Genomic DNA, 16,729 nt, shown 5'->3' with positions numbered 1-16,729 from the left:
TGACTCCTTGATAACTTTGGAGCCACTGTATTGACCCTGGACTCCCTACTTCTAAACTTCTTTCACAAAAGAAAAGAACACACCCTTGTATGTTACAATCACAATTATTTTGGGTTTTCTGTGAAAGGTATCTGCGCTAATCCCAATATCCCCATTCCTTGCATCTAAAAATGTAGGAATCCCGCAAAGGTGAGGTGAGGTAACACACAGGAGCAAAACACAAGCTATGCAGTCTGGGCGGAACTTTGTCACATGATCATATCTGGGTATAAAGGTGCTTCATTGCTTCCTGAGTCTCAGCTTCTTTCATGAAATGGAGATGAAAATGCCAACATGAGACATACATGAGACAGAGGGGCCACCTCCTCGCCTGGACTCCCGGCTCCGGCTTCTCCCTCTTGCACTCCATGCTCACCTCGCAGCCTGTCTCTGCCCCTGAGGTGTCCAGCCACATCCTCAGAGGCTTTGTGATTGGGGAAACCCGAGTCCCTGTGTTATGGCTGCTCAGTGCTCCTGCCACTGAGTGATCACTGCAGCTGCAGAGATGCTGTCTTCCACAGAGGAACCTCCCTGGCGAGGGCAGCTGTTAGACTGGACCATCCTTCACTCTCCTGCCACCACCTGAGAGGTACAGGCAAAGCCAAGGTGCTGCCAAGAGGCCTCTAAATCTACTTGTTCCTTAGCAAGAACCCAGGTGATGAGAATTCATGAAAGCAAAGATTTCAAGGAGCTGGCATTTGACAACCAAACGCTGACGTTTACCTGTGCAGTTGCCCGTATTTACTCTTTATGGTTCTACTGACAGTGAACCTCTATGGAGAAAGAAAACATCCAAGTCTCTCTTGGACTCTGGGCTGCTGGGTCTAGTTGTGCAGGTTGTTCACTGCACAAGGTACCTCCACAAGGGGCAAGTGGTTAGCCCACACTGCACTCACAAGGGTTGCCAATGGCCTGGGCTCTGTTTACCAGGGGACAGACAAAAGCATCTTTTTCTAATTTGCACAGAGATACTCTACGGGCTAGTGGCAGACGGCTTAGATCATTGACTGATAAAGCCCCTGTCTTTGTGTAGATTCTACCTCTTTTTGCTCATCAAGGCTTCCAAATGCACAAAAAAGCACTGAAGGCATGTCGTGGGGATTCGGGGCACTCCCTGGAGATTAAGTGTTCTTACCCTAGAGCATTATCCTGACTTAGGACTGCTTTAATCCTCCACTCTCCAAGTTAAATGACTATCTTGCAACAATAAACGTCTATCAGCTGGGCTTTACTTGCAAAATTGGAGGAAGGTAATTGGGGAGGCTAAAGTGAATCCTGGGTGACTAGCACGCTTCCTAGATGGACAACTGCATGCTGGAATGTCTGCACGGATCCAAGAAACCTGTCTGACCCACTTTATTTTTCAGTCATCTCGATTGCTGGCCCTAGAATGCTGTTTCCAGAAAAGAGCCCCTTACGTTTCACATAGAGGCAGATGTGTGAAAATCTGGCTGGTACCTGAGTACAAACCAGAGGATTTAAATTCTACTTATGGTCATGCAAGTACGTGGGAAAAAGGAATTGAAATTTGCTGCGGGAGAACAGCTCAGAGCCTGGACCGTCTCATTGTGACAGACATTAGGAAGTGCTCGATGAATAATGGGCACAAGTCAGGGTCCACCTAAAGGGACCCCCACTGGCCACATCCAGGCCAACTGGAGCCACAGAGTAAATACTGGTTATTGATCGCCTGTTACAACCAGAGACGAGAATAAGAATTCATGAATCTATGCTGTTATAATATATAACTGGGGGAGAAGGAAAAGCTCTTTCTTGCAATAAAAGTGCAATGAAAAACTTTAGAAAGGGTGATAGGGTAAGAAAATAAGTCACTGTTTGGAAGCCACTCTTGTCATACAAGAATTACCAATGGATGCTAGAGCTGGCAGGAGGAAGGAGGGTGAGTAAAAGGATTTTCGCGTAGTCTCAAGGTGGCTCTCCACAAGATATGTGTCAGTCACAAAGAGGGACATAATAACTTTACAGACAGAGGCACCACCAAGTGATCAGTTACCATCACCGGTGATGGGACAAATGACGCCATGGGCCCCAGATATGATGCCCTGACAAGGATGCAGCATCACTTCTGGGGTGCTCCCACCAGAAATTCATAAACTGAATCTAATCACAAGGAAGCATCAGACAATCCCAAACTGAGAGCCATTCATCAAAAGAACAGGCCTTCCCGCTTCAAAAATGTCACAGTCATGAAAGAATAAAAAAGCCTGAGGAATGTTCCAGAGTGAAGGACACTAAAGAGACAGGACAACTGGATGGGACCTGAGAGCCTGGACTGGGTTTTGAACCCTTCAAAGGGAGAGAGACGTGTCTCCCCGTCGCTTTGGCAGTAAAGGACCCTCCTGGGACCACTGCTCGCTAAAGCAGGAGAGAGCACGGGTCGGGGAGGAGCTCTCCGTCTCGGTAGCTGTGCTGCGGCGATGCGACCAAGCGCCCCTGTCTTTAGGAAACACACTGGGATGTGAGCGGTAGGGGGCGTCGTGTCTGCCGACGTGACGCGGCAAGCATGGAAAGGCGCCAGCATCGGGGAAGCCGGGTTAAAGGTTTACAAGAATTCTTTCACTCCTTTCGTCACTTGAAGGTCTAAAGTTATTTCAAAATAGAATGTTTCAGAAATAAACGAATGATTTTGCATCATGCACACACATGTGCACCTCCCCTCGGTCCCCAGGTGGCCACAGCGCATTCCCTCCCGTTCCTGGCGGTCAGTCAGTGACACCCTCACTCACCCTGACACTCTCAGTGAGCCTTTCCACTCCGGGCGACCTGTCCCCCGACTGTGACAGCCTGATGGGGGGTCCAGGACTTACATACTTTGGTGTCTCTGTACAGACTAACTCTGGGGCGGGCACAACATCCAATCCTCAACTCGGAGAGGTCCCGGCCATCAGCAAGGCCAGGCCAGTCATCGCGGAATAACAAGCGTGTGTCCACAGCGAGAGGGAACCAGCAGCACGAAGCGCGGTGAGTGGAGCGAGTTAGACGGCGGACTTCCGAGCCCCGGCCCTGGGTGGGCCCTCCCAGGTGGGCCTTCCCGGGTCCTCTCTGTCCTGGCTGTTGGGCTCTGCCTGAGTTCACGGACACAAAGCTTCTCCGGCTGTGTGTGTCCGTGGGGGTGCTCACGTCATTCACAAGGTAGTTGTGAGGATTACGTGAGATTCTTGCTGAAAACGCCAGCCTAGTGTTCACCGTGAGGTACCGCACCCCCGCAGGAGTTGCTATTACAACCCAGGTGAAACAAAGAGCAAAAGGCTCCCCTCTTCTGGATTCCTCAGAAACGCATCCAGCATCACCCGTGTGCCCCAGCAGGGCTGTCCTTGCAATGCTGAATCCAGTTCCTTTCTCCAAACAGCCTCCCCAGGGCACTGACAGCAGAACTCAACCAAGTCGGTCTAATGACTCATAGTCCAGAAACGGCCACGGGGCCACGTTAGGTTACATTACTGTGATCCTCTCAACAGCCGCTGACAAAGGATGGACTCGGAAGAGCCCGAGCTCGGGGTTGTTAACATACTCAACCGGTTACCGAGGCAGGGCTGAACCAGACGAGGCCCCGGAGCTACCGACCGCACCATGTGCTGAGGAAACCGCTTTCCAGCAACAGAGGATTTGAACAGTCAAGCGGGGACACGTCCAAAGGCACTGATGATCTCAGGTAATGGCTTTGGAGGATGGCTTGCTGGTCTTGGCGCTGAGAACGCGGCCCTGCAGGACTGCTTCATCTGGATGGAAATGGACCAGAGGCTTTCCAGCGACCAGATGCCTGGCAGAGTCAGGCAGCCGTGAGAGGGCCACAGCGCAAGGCCTCATCCCTACATCACCCTGCAGAGAAGATGCTGTCATGCTTTTGGGGGAAGAACAGATCGTACAGCATTTGGCTCCCTTCCTCCCATCTGTTTTCTTTTTGGCTCGCTGGGAAATGAAAAGGAACACATGAAGTATGTTTGCTGGACAACGAGTTGCAGAGACCAAGAGATGGGGGCTTTCACTGGTGCCAGTGACCATCAGCTGACAGGACAACTCTGTTCTAGGTTAAGAAAACAGAAATGTCCTCCACCCCAGCGCTGCGCGGGCAGACTCTGTGTCTGGCTCATCGGGGCTCTCCCCAGCCTGCGGGTGAGGCGGCAGAGGCAAGATTCTGCTTACATCAACTAACTCGCCAGGGCCTCGCAGCCCCTGCGCATCACAGGCAGGACCTAGCCCCACGTCAGTCTGAAGCCAGTCTGCCGTCTCCTCATCCTGGGGAGACTCACCCGGCAACCTCCCCGCCCACTATCCCCGCTTTGAGGGCCCTTATGGTCGGGAACAAGGACTCCAAAATCAGGATCAAAACACAGGTCGACCATCCCTGTGAACTCTGACCCCGTGTGAGTCACTGTGCTCCTGTTTCAGTGACTCAGCCCAGCCCGGAGCAAGGACCACGTCAGAGAAAGCCGTGTCGCCACGGAAACTGCTCCCTCCCTCCGAACTGACATTCCAAAGCATTTCACCAACTCTGAATCAGCAACAGAAATTTTCCAGACAGGATCCTCATTTCAAACCAAGTCAGAAGACACTTAAAGGAGTAAACGGTGCTCCCCCGTCTCCAAGGAGGTTGGTCAGGGAAATAAAGCAGCAAACTGTGGTCCTTTCCGGGCTGTGGGACGTTTCTGGAGCCGCCGCTGTGTGCCGGGTGGGGGCCTGAAGCAGTGGACACTGCATGCACAGCTCCTGCCCTCAGGAAGCTTAAAGCCTCAGGAGACACTTCCAGGCCCCTAGCCAGGCCAGCCTACTCGGAAGAGTCCCCCTGAACGAGCAAAAGTGAGAGCGCTTTTGCTGAAATGTTTTGGTTTTACAGATGTGACGTCTGCCTGGTAAAGTGTGTTTGCGTTTTATCTACTATTCATAATCAAGTTCTATACTGTGACACAGAATCTCAGCTTCTCATCGTTTTCCCTGGGAGGTAAGGCTCTGACTGGCAGGGCTTGGTGTGCAATTGCTTCTGTAAGTCACTTCGGCTGTAAGTCTGCCAGACACGATCTCTTAACCAACCCCACCTTGCACACCCTGTGACCGCACTCTGGGCCTCCCTCCACTGTGTTGTTTGATAATAGACCCCTGACTTTGATCAGGTGTGGGGCTGCCATGCCCTTCCAGTAACCTGGTTCCTCGCTAGCTAATCTAACCCAATCAGGCTCACTCCATTGTTTGTCCATACCTGGTTTTCACATAGATATGACATATGATTCTGGCCACCTGAGAAGGGAGGTGTGGTGTCATCTGGGAGCCTACTGGGACAGAAATAAAATAGAGACATAGGGGAAAGTGGCCTAACCAGTTCTTGGATGCTGTGTGATGATATGATACCTGGAGATTCTGCAGCCACTTTGTGACCGTGAGGGTCCTAGCTGAGGACAGAGCCAATAAGCTGAAGATGGCAGAAGGGAAAGGAAGAATGGAGAAGCTAAATTAAATACCCCTAGACTCACCCAGTCTTGAGACTAGAAAAGCTTAAAGCTTAAGCCATTAAGTTCTGACTTCTGTTACTGTTAGGGAGAGAATGATTCATCCTCATTCCTGATGTTTCCATGTGGAAGGAACCCGTTTAAGTAAGACTCCTGGTCCCTCTGCTTTCTCTCCCAGTCCTTCCTTCCCAGGGTGAGTGAAGCTGGAAGGAAAAGCTGGGCATGCCCAGCCCTGCTCAGTGGCCTCCTGCTTCTCTGGGGAGGATGTTCTGCACAGGAAGCATGCATCCCATTCGGGGCCTTCATGCTGTAAGCTCTGCAGGGATAGGTCCCTCGGAGAGGGGAGGCTGAGCCGGTCCAGGGCTGCCTGTGACTAGGGAAGAGAAATCCGCCTCAATATGAGATTTACTAGAAAGCACCCTGACCTGCATATATGAGCCACATTCTACACTATCACATTGATCAGTAAAAGAGGTGACACTTTCATTTCCCTTTTGCTTCCCTCTTTTTTTCAACTCTCAACTGGTTGATGACTAGTCACGAGGTTATTTGTCATCACTCTGCCCACATCTTTGCACATCTGAGCCCTGGGTTAGATCCTGTACCACAAAGCTGCTGTCCCTCATATCTTGGCATCTTGATATTGGTCAAAAGGTGGATCTGGGAGTGGGCCTGGCTGCATGTCCCAAATCAGGTTTACCAGAGACCTGCACTGGTGATAACTGGACCCCACTTGTGCTTGAATTCCTATTTGCACTTCCATATGGAAAGAGTCTCCTCGATGGGCATAGATGGGGGAGGGACAGTCTGTAAGGGCAGGAGCCACATGTTCCTGGGGTTTTGTCCCGTCTCAGTCAATGAAAACTCTACCCACATCTTTGCGGATGCAAGCTCCCTCCCATTCATGCAGCCGCTCAAGGGCTGCGTGGAGGCAGCCATGTTTGTGGCCCCCACTGGCACAGCTGATTGGCTGCACACTCGAGGGCAGCTCATCCTCTGGCTGTGAGAGAGGCACATCAGGTACTCTCAGGAGCGATGACATCAGAAGCACAGAGACGGCCGTGGATGGTGCTGGACGTGAGACCCCCAGGGCCAAGGCTTGGGGGTGGAGCTGGGACAAGCCAGGACCTGTGACAGCCAGTGCCATGAGGGAACAAGGCTTATCAATAGGCTGAACACAAGGAGGGAAGGAGAGGACTCCTGTAGAAGGTTAATAATAATAGCAGGTGAGCTCCTCTTACGATCAAGGCGCAGTGACAGACGGGATAGCTCCTCGCATCAGAAACAAAAAATTGAGAAAGTGTATGGTCTATGAAGCACTGGCTTTTGACACTCTGGATACCAGGCAGCAAAGAAGGTGGATGGCTGAGAAGCCAGAAGCCAAGAATACGGGCGCTGTGGTTGCCCCGTCAGCGGCACCGAGAGCTGCCTGGCCACGGCACTGGCCAGCGGGCCTCTGCTGAGGACACAGAAGCGTGTCTGCTTAGGAAGCTTTTGCTGAATAAACGAGACAGGCGAGTTCTGGTTCCCCATGGCGTCCAGTGTGATGGAGGCTCTCCTCCTGGTCTGTAACGTGGGAGCAGTGATGAGCCTCCTGTGGTGTCACCTCCACAGCTCCCTCCCCACCGGGTCCACTGGCTGCGTCCATCCGGCCATCCGTGCTCCTGCCAGGCAGCCCCTCTCTCCAAGCTCCCAGAAACCCTCTTTCTTGTCCTGAGGTAGTAACAGCCCCCACAACACCACCCCCACGTACCACAGTTCATTACAGTCCCCATAACCGGTCCTCAACTTTGTAAATAGTCCTTTTGTCCGACTCTCCTCAAATTTCCCAATCTGACTCTACCATCGTCCGGTTTCCTCCCAGAAGCCTGACAATACACATCACCCGCCACCCCGACCTTATTATTTGGGGCAACAATTCAGAATTAGCTTCTCCACCTCCAGGAAGATCATATTTGCAGGAGAGCTCACAAAAACTGAAATCTGTTTGAAGTTGGCATCATTTCAGAACCATCACACCCAGGTCAGGCGACCTGGATGGAGGGCTCGGGAGGGGGAGGTTTGACCGCTGGCTATATTTAAAGTCTCAAAGGAGAGGCCATCCAAAGGCCTGAAAAGTGGAGGGTTAGGGAAGCGTCTATTGTATTGCACGACCTTGGGCAAATCCCTTGATCTCTGGCGTTTTCACTTCCTTCAAAAAATCGGAGGCAGTTTGGAGTCCTCACTAATAAAAATAATTGCAAAGCCCTTTGCCAGAGTGAGTTCAGTATCCATTCTTGGTCCTGGGTTCAGAGGTTATTTTTGTGCGGGTGAGTGTGTTGATAAGGCGTTTCCTGGAGGTGATTGTGAGGCCCCTGCAAGCCACCGACTGGTCCTCCTCCAGCAGTGCACTTCGGGGGGAAAGAATTCCATGTGGACCCTATTTTTGTACTGTTTTCCCCAGAATAGAAAGGCAAGCTCCTGTCCAGCTTGCGTTCCGGTGGCTTTACCTCCTGGAGAGCTCTCGCCTCGGAGGGAAGGACTTCCCCCGCCTCCTGCTTCCTCAGTAGGTTTCCTTCGACCCCCGCGCAGGGGGAAGCCAGCTCGGCAGGAAGACACGCAGCCAAGGTCTCACAGAGTCTTAGCTGTCTGGCTGGGGGTCCCACTTCAGCCCCTCCTTCCCCCTGGACCAGACGGGACTTGGCCCAGAGACTCACCCTGGTTTGGCTCCGCAGAGATGCCCCTTGGACTTAGTTCCGCAGAGCAGGCAGGGACCTGCCGGGAGAGGGTGCCGGGCCCCGGGGGGCCGCATGTGCCCATCCCCGCCACTCCGAGGATCAGCAGCGGGCGCGGGGCGGAAGGAGTAGGGGGCCTGGGAGTCACGGGCTGCCCTCGGGCCTCAGGTCTGCCCTACCCAGCTGTGACTTTGGGGCACGTTTCACCATCTGGGAAATGACTGGGCGGCCTGCTAAGTACAAGACGCCCAGGTAAATTTTAATTGCAATTAGACAATGATTTTTGTGTAGTATGGCACGGGACATACTTTTATAAAAGATGGTCTGTGGTGGATCTAAAATTCAAATTTAGCTGGACACGCTGTGTTTTTTTTTTTGGCTGCATCAGCAACCTTCACTGCACATTAAGCAACTGGCATCCCAAACGCACTCAGCAGAGTTCTCTTCACTACATTCATTCAGTAAATATTCACTGTGAGTCCACTGGGGCCAGAGCCTGGGGACACGGCGGGCAGTGAACAGTATCTGTCTCCCACGGCCACCGTGGTAAATACCACGCCTCTCAGGGCTGAAGCAGCTCACGTGTATTTTCTCACGGTGCCGGGGTCGGCAGTCCGACAGTGGTCTCACAGGCTCAAGCAAGGTGGTGGCGAGGCTGGTGTCTCCTGAGTCTCCAGGAGAGAATCCTTTTCCTTGCAGTTTTAGAGGCACCTGCGTCCCTTGGCTCGTGGCCTCGTCCTCCATCTTTGAAGTCAGCAAGATCAGACTAGTCCTTCTTAGGCTGCAATTTTAGTCCTTCTTCCACCTCCCTCGTCTGCTTTTCAGGACCTGTGATCACAGCGGGCCCCCAAGTCATCCAGGATCATCTCCCGCTCAGGGTCAGCTGATTAGCAGCCTCAGTTCCATTTGCGACCCTCACCGCCGTTTGCCCTTTTCAGCATTATCACAGGTTTTGGGGGTTAGGACCTGGCGTCTTTGGGGAGCCACCATCCTGCTCACACAGTCTGTGACCGCACGGAGCTCAGTCTGGGGTGGGAGGTGAGGGTGGCGAAAGGCAGACCATAAACAAGTAAATGAAGAATCAATGTGTTTGCAGGTACCTCACAGTAGTCCTCCTCCCACACGTGCCCCTCCCCTCAACCCAAGGGCATCTGGCTCAAGCTCGGCTTGTAAGTAACAGAGTCAAAATCTGAGCTCAAGACACGGATCAGATAAGGACAAGCAGCCTTCAGAATAACAGACCCCTCTGGGAAGCTGGCTGTACCTGCAGAAGCGAGTACAAGCCTAGCCCGTGAGCCAGGGATCCCACATTCGGGCGCTTCCCAGGAGAAACGTGTGTGCGTGTCCACCAAAGGACATGCGCCGCGTATGCAGGCAGCGCTGGTTGTAACAGGCAATGACTAGAAACTACTAAATGCCTTTCGACAGCTGAATAATTACGGGATAGTTACACAATGGATTATCATGCAGCACTGAGAATGACCCGGTCTTGCCGCGCACAGCCCCGTGGGTGAATCTCACTCACGTCACGCTGAGCCAAAGAGTTGGCACAAACACCTATTCCAGCAGGGGACCCCGGATCCGCGCTCATGTGGGTTTGGGGCTGTGTCAACCTGCCTGAGCTGAGCCCACTTCTCACCGCGTGGCCCCAGGTTGGAGCTGGTGGGAAGTGGGCCGTGCACTCAGTCTGGAAGGGAGAGGGGAGCAGCGCCGCCCCCTCCGAAGTCCAAGGCTGCCCTGGTGGGAGAGGCGCGGAGGGGCCGGCGGGTCTCACCTGCTCCAGTCTCCTCTCCCACCCACCCGCCAGCCTGGCTGACAGCCAGTGACCCCTGGACCACCCGTCACAGAAGCAACTCTCCTCCACAGAGGACCCTCCTGCCCGATTCCAATCTGGCAACCCCCACGCAGCCTGCTTTCCAGGGTCCCCTGCAAGCCCCACTCCACGGCACTGATGCTTCCGGGAGGCTGGGGCAGGACTCATCTCTGACCCTCCACAGCCGCTCCCACTTCCTAAAATCCCACTCCAGTCCCTTAAAATCAATCTGCCAGCCCCCATCACTCAGGGGAGTCCTGCCTCCCTGACCTGAGCAGGCCTGATAAGCCTTATCAGGGGGCGGGGGTGGCGGAGGCACAGCGGGAAGGGGCACAGGGGCTCTGGGGGCCGCAGGGGCTGGTTCCAGGCCTGTTTATTTCTCAAAACTTCATCAAGCTGCATGCCTACGGTATGGCCATTTCAATATGTACCTTTTCCATGGGTGTTTTTAAGTTTTGCAACCGTGGTTCTTTTCTCTCCTGATGCTTATCAAGTTCCCAGAGCAGATGCGGCAAGCACACGGTTTCACGCGGTGGGGCTGCCAGGCCCGGGCTCAGCGGAGCAGCAGGGCCCGCCTTATCTTCTGTGAGTTCCCAGGCCGGCTGGCCCCAGCCCCGGGCGCTGGCCCTGAGATGGTCACTCAGCCGGCCGTGGACAGCGAGCCTCTGGGAACCGGACCGGAGGGCCTGGGAGGAGGGACACAGGGCTCCTCCTGCCCGGGAGCTGCCTCTGCAGGGTGGGAGGCCATCCCCAGGGAGCCCCTTTACATGGTAGTGGTATCTTATCTCGGGGCACTGCCCAGAGGAACCGACCACACTCGTAAACCTCCCGAGGGCCGTTTTATGTGCTTTTCCCACCAGCTTTCACAGGGACCCTGAGAAAGACGCTGTGCTGGACCAGCGAGGCGGGTGGGGGATGGACCCACGGACTGCCTGGGTCCGCCAGGGCCAGGACCACATCCCTGGGGTGGCAGCATCCTCCCCAAGAAGTGGCTTTTAGCTGCTCGACAGTGCCTAGCAGAGCCTTGCTGGGTCTCGACGCTGGCCACAAGACAGACCCATCTCTGCCTCCCTGGGGCTAGACAGCTGGCCCAGAACGAGCTCTTTTGAAAGTTATGTACATTTAGTTGCATGTTTTATACATTTTTGTGTATTTGTATTTATTTTTGAATCACATATTATAAAAAATAATTATATTCTATAAACTATCATTTATAATTTATAGACTAGTTTATATATTACATATAAATATTTAAATATATTTATATGCTGTGTATTATATACTTATAATTACATAAACTATAAAATATATAGATATAATATTTATATCATATTTATACTATATAATATATTTATATTTATAATGGAGAATATAATATTTATATTATATAATATAAAATATAATAGTTAAATCTATAATTTTACTTATATACAAAATGTGTGATCTATAAATATATTTATTTATATTTATACAAAATATTATGTGATCTATAAATATATTTATATTATGATTAATTATATAATTGACATAGCATATAATTTATATTTTATATGTAATATAAGATATATTTTACATATTTATATATAATAGAGAAATAAGTGTATTGATATAGAACTATATTTATACAGACTATCTGTATATTTCAATGTCTGTCTGGCCCTCCAGCCACTGTCCTGTAAGTGCAAACTCCCAGCAGGAGGCCAGGCAGGAATGTGGACCTGGCACCTCTGTCTGGGGACCCATGGGGACAGCACCAGGGGGCCCTGCTGCCCAGCCCAGGCCGTGCACCGCACCTTCCCTCGTCATCCCAGGTTGCAAGATGTCCCCTGAGCGCTCACCAAGGCTGCCCTCACGCCCCCACCTCCCTCCTCCCGCTCCTTCCGGAGTCTTCCTGCTGCAGAGGACCAGCAGTTTCATCCTTCCCTTCCCAGGGCTCTGACCCAAACTCTAGAGGCACTGTCCTCTCTTCCTTCTCCACGTTCTCTGTCCGCCCCCCCCTGCCCCCCCCCCCCCCCCCCGTCCACGTCCACGTCCCTAGCCGCACACTTGGCCGGGCACTCTCACCCCCTCCTCCCCAGCTCCCTCTCCGTCCGGAGCCTCCATCCCTCCCCCACTCCATGAGCACAGCCCTGCCTGCACCGGAACTACACCGGCCAACTCTCACACAAGAGCCTACATGATTCTTTAAACCTCACTTGAGTCAAAACCCCTCCATGACTTCCACCTCAGCCCAGTACAATGCAAGGTCCTCACCGTGGCCGAGGGGACCCCCACACTGGACCCCGCACTGCCAGGCCCGGCCTGTCCCTGTCCCTACCTGCTGCCCCCACCCCAACCTCTCACCGCCCCCACTGCCCCTCACACAGTCCAGCCACGGAGCCATCCCTGCACTCACTCCCCTCTGCCAGGAGGGCAGGGATCTGGGCGTCCACAGCCCCCTCCAATCCGATGTCACCTGAGCAGAGAGGCTACAGGACGGTCCTACTGAAACAGCACTGTCCACACCTCCTGCCCCCTTCAAGCTCCTTGACTTTTCTTCACAGACTTGAATCTGCAAGCTCACCACACAGTCTCTCGTGTCTCACTGTCTGACACTGGACGGTAAGCTTCCCAGGGACGGGGTGTCGGTCGGCCCCTCCAGCGCAGAGAGCAGAGCCAGGGACCCTGCAGTACTTAGTGAGTGAGTGAGTGAGTGAGTGAGTGAATGAATGAATGAGTCATCCGGTCCCTGCCTCCTCCACTCGGCTGTCAGCTCACTTTCTGGGCCAGTCACGGCCGTTTCCAATGAGCGTGAATAGACATTCTCCTGGGATATGCATTTTCCTGTCACATTTCCAACTGCTGGTGTCCCTGAGGCACAAAGTCTCCACCACACACTCAAGAGTCACTTCCAACACATAGCTCCACCCACACAGGACCTGCAACTCCCCCGGACCTAGTGATCCTTTAAAACCTTATCTCAGTTTCCGAATACACTTCTGAACTGAAATGAGCCAACTACCTCTTTGCAAGGCTTTCTCAAGGAAGGACGAGCTGCAGGAAGTTCTCTGAGAAGGTCCTTTGGAGAAGGAGCGGGCTGGGCGCCCTCCCCTGCCGTGCCCCCTCTTCCTCTGCATCCATCCCTTCTTCTGTCCCCGCCCTCTTCATCTTTCATCCGAGCCCCCTGCCTCCTGGTCATCCTCCTGCATGTCCCCCACCACAGCTGCTCTTGGGCTCCAAGTCTCCAGGGGTCATAGCCCCCTGCCACAGAGGGAGGGCCTGGGCCCAGCGGCCTGGCCGCAGCGCAGGGCTAAATATGGGAGTCGGCCTGGCCCGGTGGTTCTGGGTTCCCGCACACATGTCCTCTCAGTCTTATGGGGAGTTCTCCGTGGGGAGTGGGGCCAGATGCAGACCCCAGGGTGTTGGAGCAAGCCCCCGCCTTCTGGCCAGCAGCACTCAGAGCTCTGGAGGTTGTGTGGGCCCAGGGGCCAGGAGGGGCGGGTTAGAATCTGGAGAACTTCTACACCTGAGAGGAAAGTTTGGCCCTTTGCTTCCAGCACACTGGAGGTGCCAAGCAGTTGTCAGGTTTGGTGTCATCCTCCCGCCAGTCTCAGGATGCCCTCCCTCAGCGCTTTCCCTGCTCACCCGGCAACATTTAGGAATTCTGGAAGCCTCCTAACAGCTCAGTGGAGAGCACTCATGGGAAGACAGGGGCGGGGAGAGAAGTAATAAAGCACACATGCCCCCTGTCTGCACACCCCTCATGGGAAGGTCCCCTGGGTTTGCTCCCTGTCTCAGGGAGGATGAAGCACCACCTCTGGCCACACCTTCTCATCCTGCTTGGTGTTCAGCCCCCAAGAGAACACAGCACTCTTATTTATACAGCAGGAACCCTTTCTAACATGCCCACAGTAGTGCTTGGATCTGCTGCGAAGAGAGGCTGCTGGCTGCTCTGAACTTCCAAACCTTTGGGCTGAGTTTGGCCTGTGTGTTTTGGCTGGGAACCCACTCATTCATTCATTCATTCACTCAGTGCTGGCTGATGTTCTCCACCACTGTGAGCAGGATGAAAGCACAGAAGATTACGACGAACAAAAGTGAAAAACTGAAAATGGTTACTCTGGGGAATGGAACTGGAGATGGGGTCGAGCAGAGCAGGACACCAGTGTTTTCCATTCAAAGGTTTCCAGAATTATTTAATTTTTCTTAACCATGTGCATTTATTAACATGAGGGGAAAAAAAACACAGATTGGATTGTCAATCCCTTGCTGAAACCCCTCCCATGACACTCAGGACTCACAGAGCACAACCTCAGCCCTTCCCGTGGACTCCAAGACGTGCTGGACTGGCCCTGTCTCCCTCCCCAGCCGCACACAGTGGGAGAGGCCCTTTCCTGCCACAGGGCCTTTGCATGTGCTCTTCCCACCTGTGAGTGCTCTTCTCCCAGCTGTCACTCTGGACATCAGAGCTTCTAAACCTAAGTGAGTATGCGTGTGGTCACTGGGTTTACACTCTCTTCCTGATAAACGCTAAGTTCCGGGAGGGTGGGGGCTATGTGTGTTCACACACTGATGTACACCAGCCCCCAGCACACCCTGGCTCATGCTGGCTCTCCGCTGTGGCTGGATATAGCAAAGTGGTAGCAATTCATCCCCAAGACGAAACAGACAGAAATCTCTCCCTCACACCCCGCTGTCTGGTGCCAGCACCTTTCCCGTTTGCTAAAATGTGGGAAAAATCAATGTCCTCGTCCTTAGGTCTCCACTGAGCAGTGACGGGGGTTGGGGACTCAACTGGAGTGTAGACTTGAACAGATGTGAGTGGAAGGAAGAAAAAAGTCTCCAGAAAACCACCTCCCTGATGTCCTGATGTTCCAGCCCTGGCCAAAGCGGCTAGAATTCTACCATCAAAGCCACTCCTCTGGACTCAGAAAGGCCCATGTGGCAACATGAATGAGATCGAAGCAGATGAGGCCTTGGCACTCAATGCTGGGACAGGCTGAAAATCGAGGGATGTGACGTCCCTGTGACAGGGCGGTGGCTTCACCTCCACCCACCGGACACCAGCCCAGCACCTGGCTTCTGTCTGCTTCCACCTGCGCCGGGCGCTGCTCCACCCGGGACGGCCGCGTGTTCGCATCCTCGCCACCAGGGGGCGCAGGGGAGCCCGGTCTCAGCACCTGGAGACTCAGGTTCCTGCCACGCTCACTCCCTGTTCCAACTTGGGTTTCATTCCAAACACCTGGAAAACTTATATAAATGCGTGTAAAAAAAAAAAAAAAAAAAGAATCTGCAGATGCCTTAATCCCAGTCTGGGAGAGCCTGGTGTGCTGTGGGTGCTGGGAACGCAGGTTTTTAAACAACCAATAGCCTCGGTTGACCGTGATGCCGTGTGGACCCCCGAGTGTCTGCCTCTCCATCGAGAGCTCGCCCACAAAGGGTCTGAGCACTAAACCTCCACAGAGAAACTCAGGCCCCCCGCCGATCGTCACGGGGGTGAGGAGAGCAGAGGGAGAGGAGCCCTTGCTCTCTGTCTCCCTGTCTCCCCCCCGTCACAGCGGGCGGCCGGGCGGCGGGCGCCACGCGGTGTGGAAGGGCCCCCAGAAGGCACAGAGGTGTGGGGCCTGTGGGGACTGGAGGCACCCTTCCTACCTGTGGGCGCCCAGGGCCAGCACTTCGATTCTGTTCTTCCACCGTCTACGTGTGTCTGCGCTATTCTTCAGTCCGGCTCCGGGCCAAGGGCTGAGCTCAGCTGCTGGGTGTCATTTGCCTCCCTGGCCCCAGGGACCCCCCCCCTTTTATTTCTCAAGTGCCCTCTGTCTGGGTTCCCACTTTGGTCCCCTCTGGTCACACAGGCAACAGTTACAACGTGTCCCTGTGTTCAGGTGTGTCCTCGTGCAAAGTTTTGTGGGCAATCTGCACAAGTGTCTTGTGTTAAACATCTCACTCTCCTTCCTCTTCCCCTCAGTGCAGTATGAATACCCCTTGTGGTGCTGGGTGGGCTTCACCCACTGACCCTACATGGTGCCTCCCTCTCCGGGCTGGGCACCTCCCACGGCAGCAGCTGCCATCCCGGAGACAGACTCCCCAGTCCTTGGGCCGACATCTCTGTGCACATCCTGTGTGGACTGCGTGTGTGTGAGAATTCTGCAGGGTGTTTACCCAGGATGGGACGTGAGCACTTAATTTGACTACTGTCTCGTCTGAGTTTTATGCCTCAACCATAAGGGGGAATGTCAATAATTTAATAAATGCAAGTCTCCTATGATGCAAATGCTTCTAGACCCCACATGGCAGAAAAGTAACTTCAAAGCTGGACACAAGAATGCTGTGGACTGTTACTCTGATTGCATGTAAGAGGTAGATAGTACAGCCTCTCCTCAGGTTACAGTGGGGCTACGTCCTGACAAGCCCACAGCAAGTGGAAAACACCGCAAGTCACAGATGCAGTTAACACACCTAACCTACCGATCAACGCTGCTTAGCCCAGCCCACCCCAAACACGCTCAGTGTCGATGGTTCACCGTGGTGGCGGCATGGCTGACGGGGGCTACGGGTGGACGCCACTGCCCAGCACCACCATGCGAGAGGATCGGAACCACACATCCCTAGCCCGGGAAGAGATCAAAATTCAAAGCACGATTTCGCCTGAACGCGTGTTGCTTTCACACCATCTTAAAGTCAAGGAAATCGTCCGTTGAACCATTGTCAGTTGGGGACTG

This window comes from Camelus bactrianus, chromosome 21 (genome assembly GCF_048773025.1).
Source record: "Camelus bactrianus isolate YW-2024 breed Bactrian camel chromosome 21, ASM4877302v1, whole genome shotgun sequence".
NCBI classification, from domain to species: Eukaryota; Metazoa; Chordata; class Mammalia; order Artiodactyla; family Camelidae; genus Camelus; species Camelus bactrianus.
Note: the sequence above shows the minus strand (reverse complement) of the source record.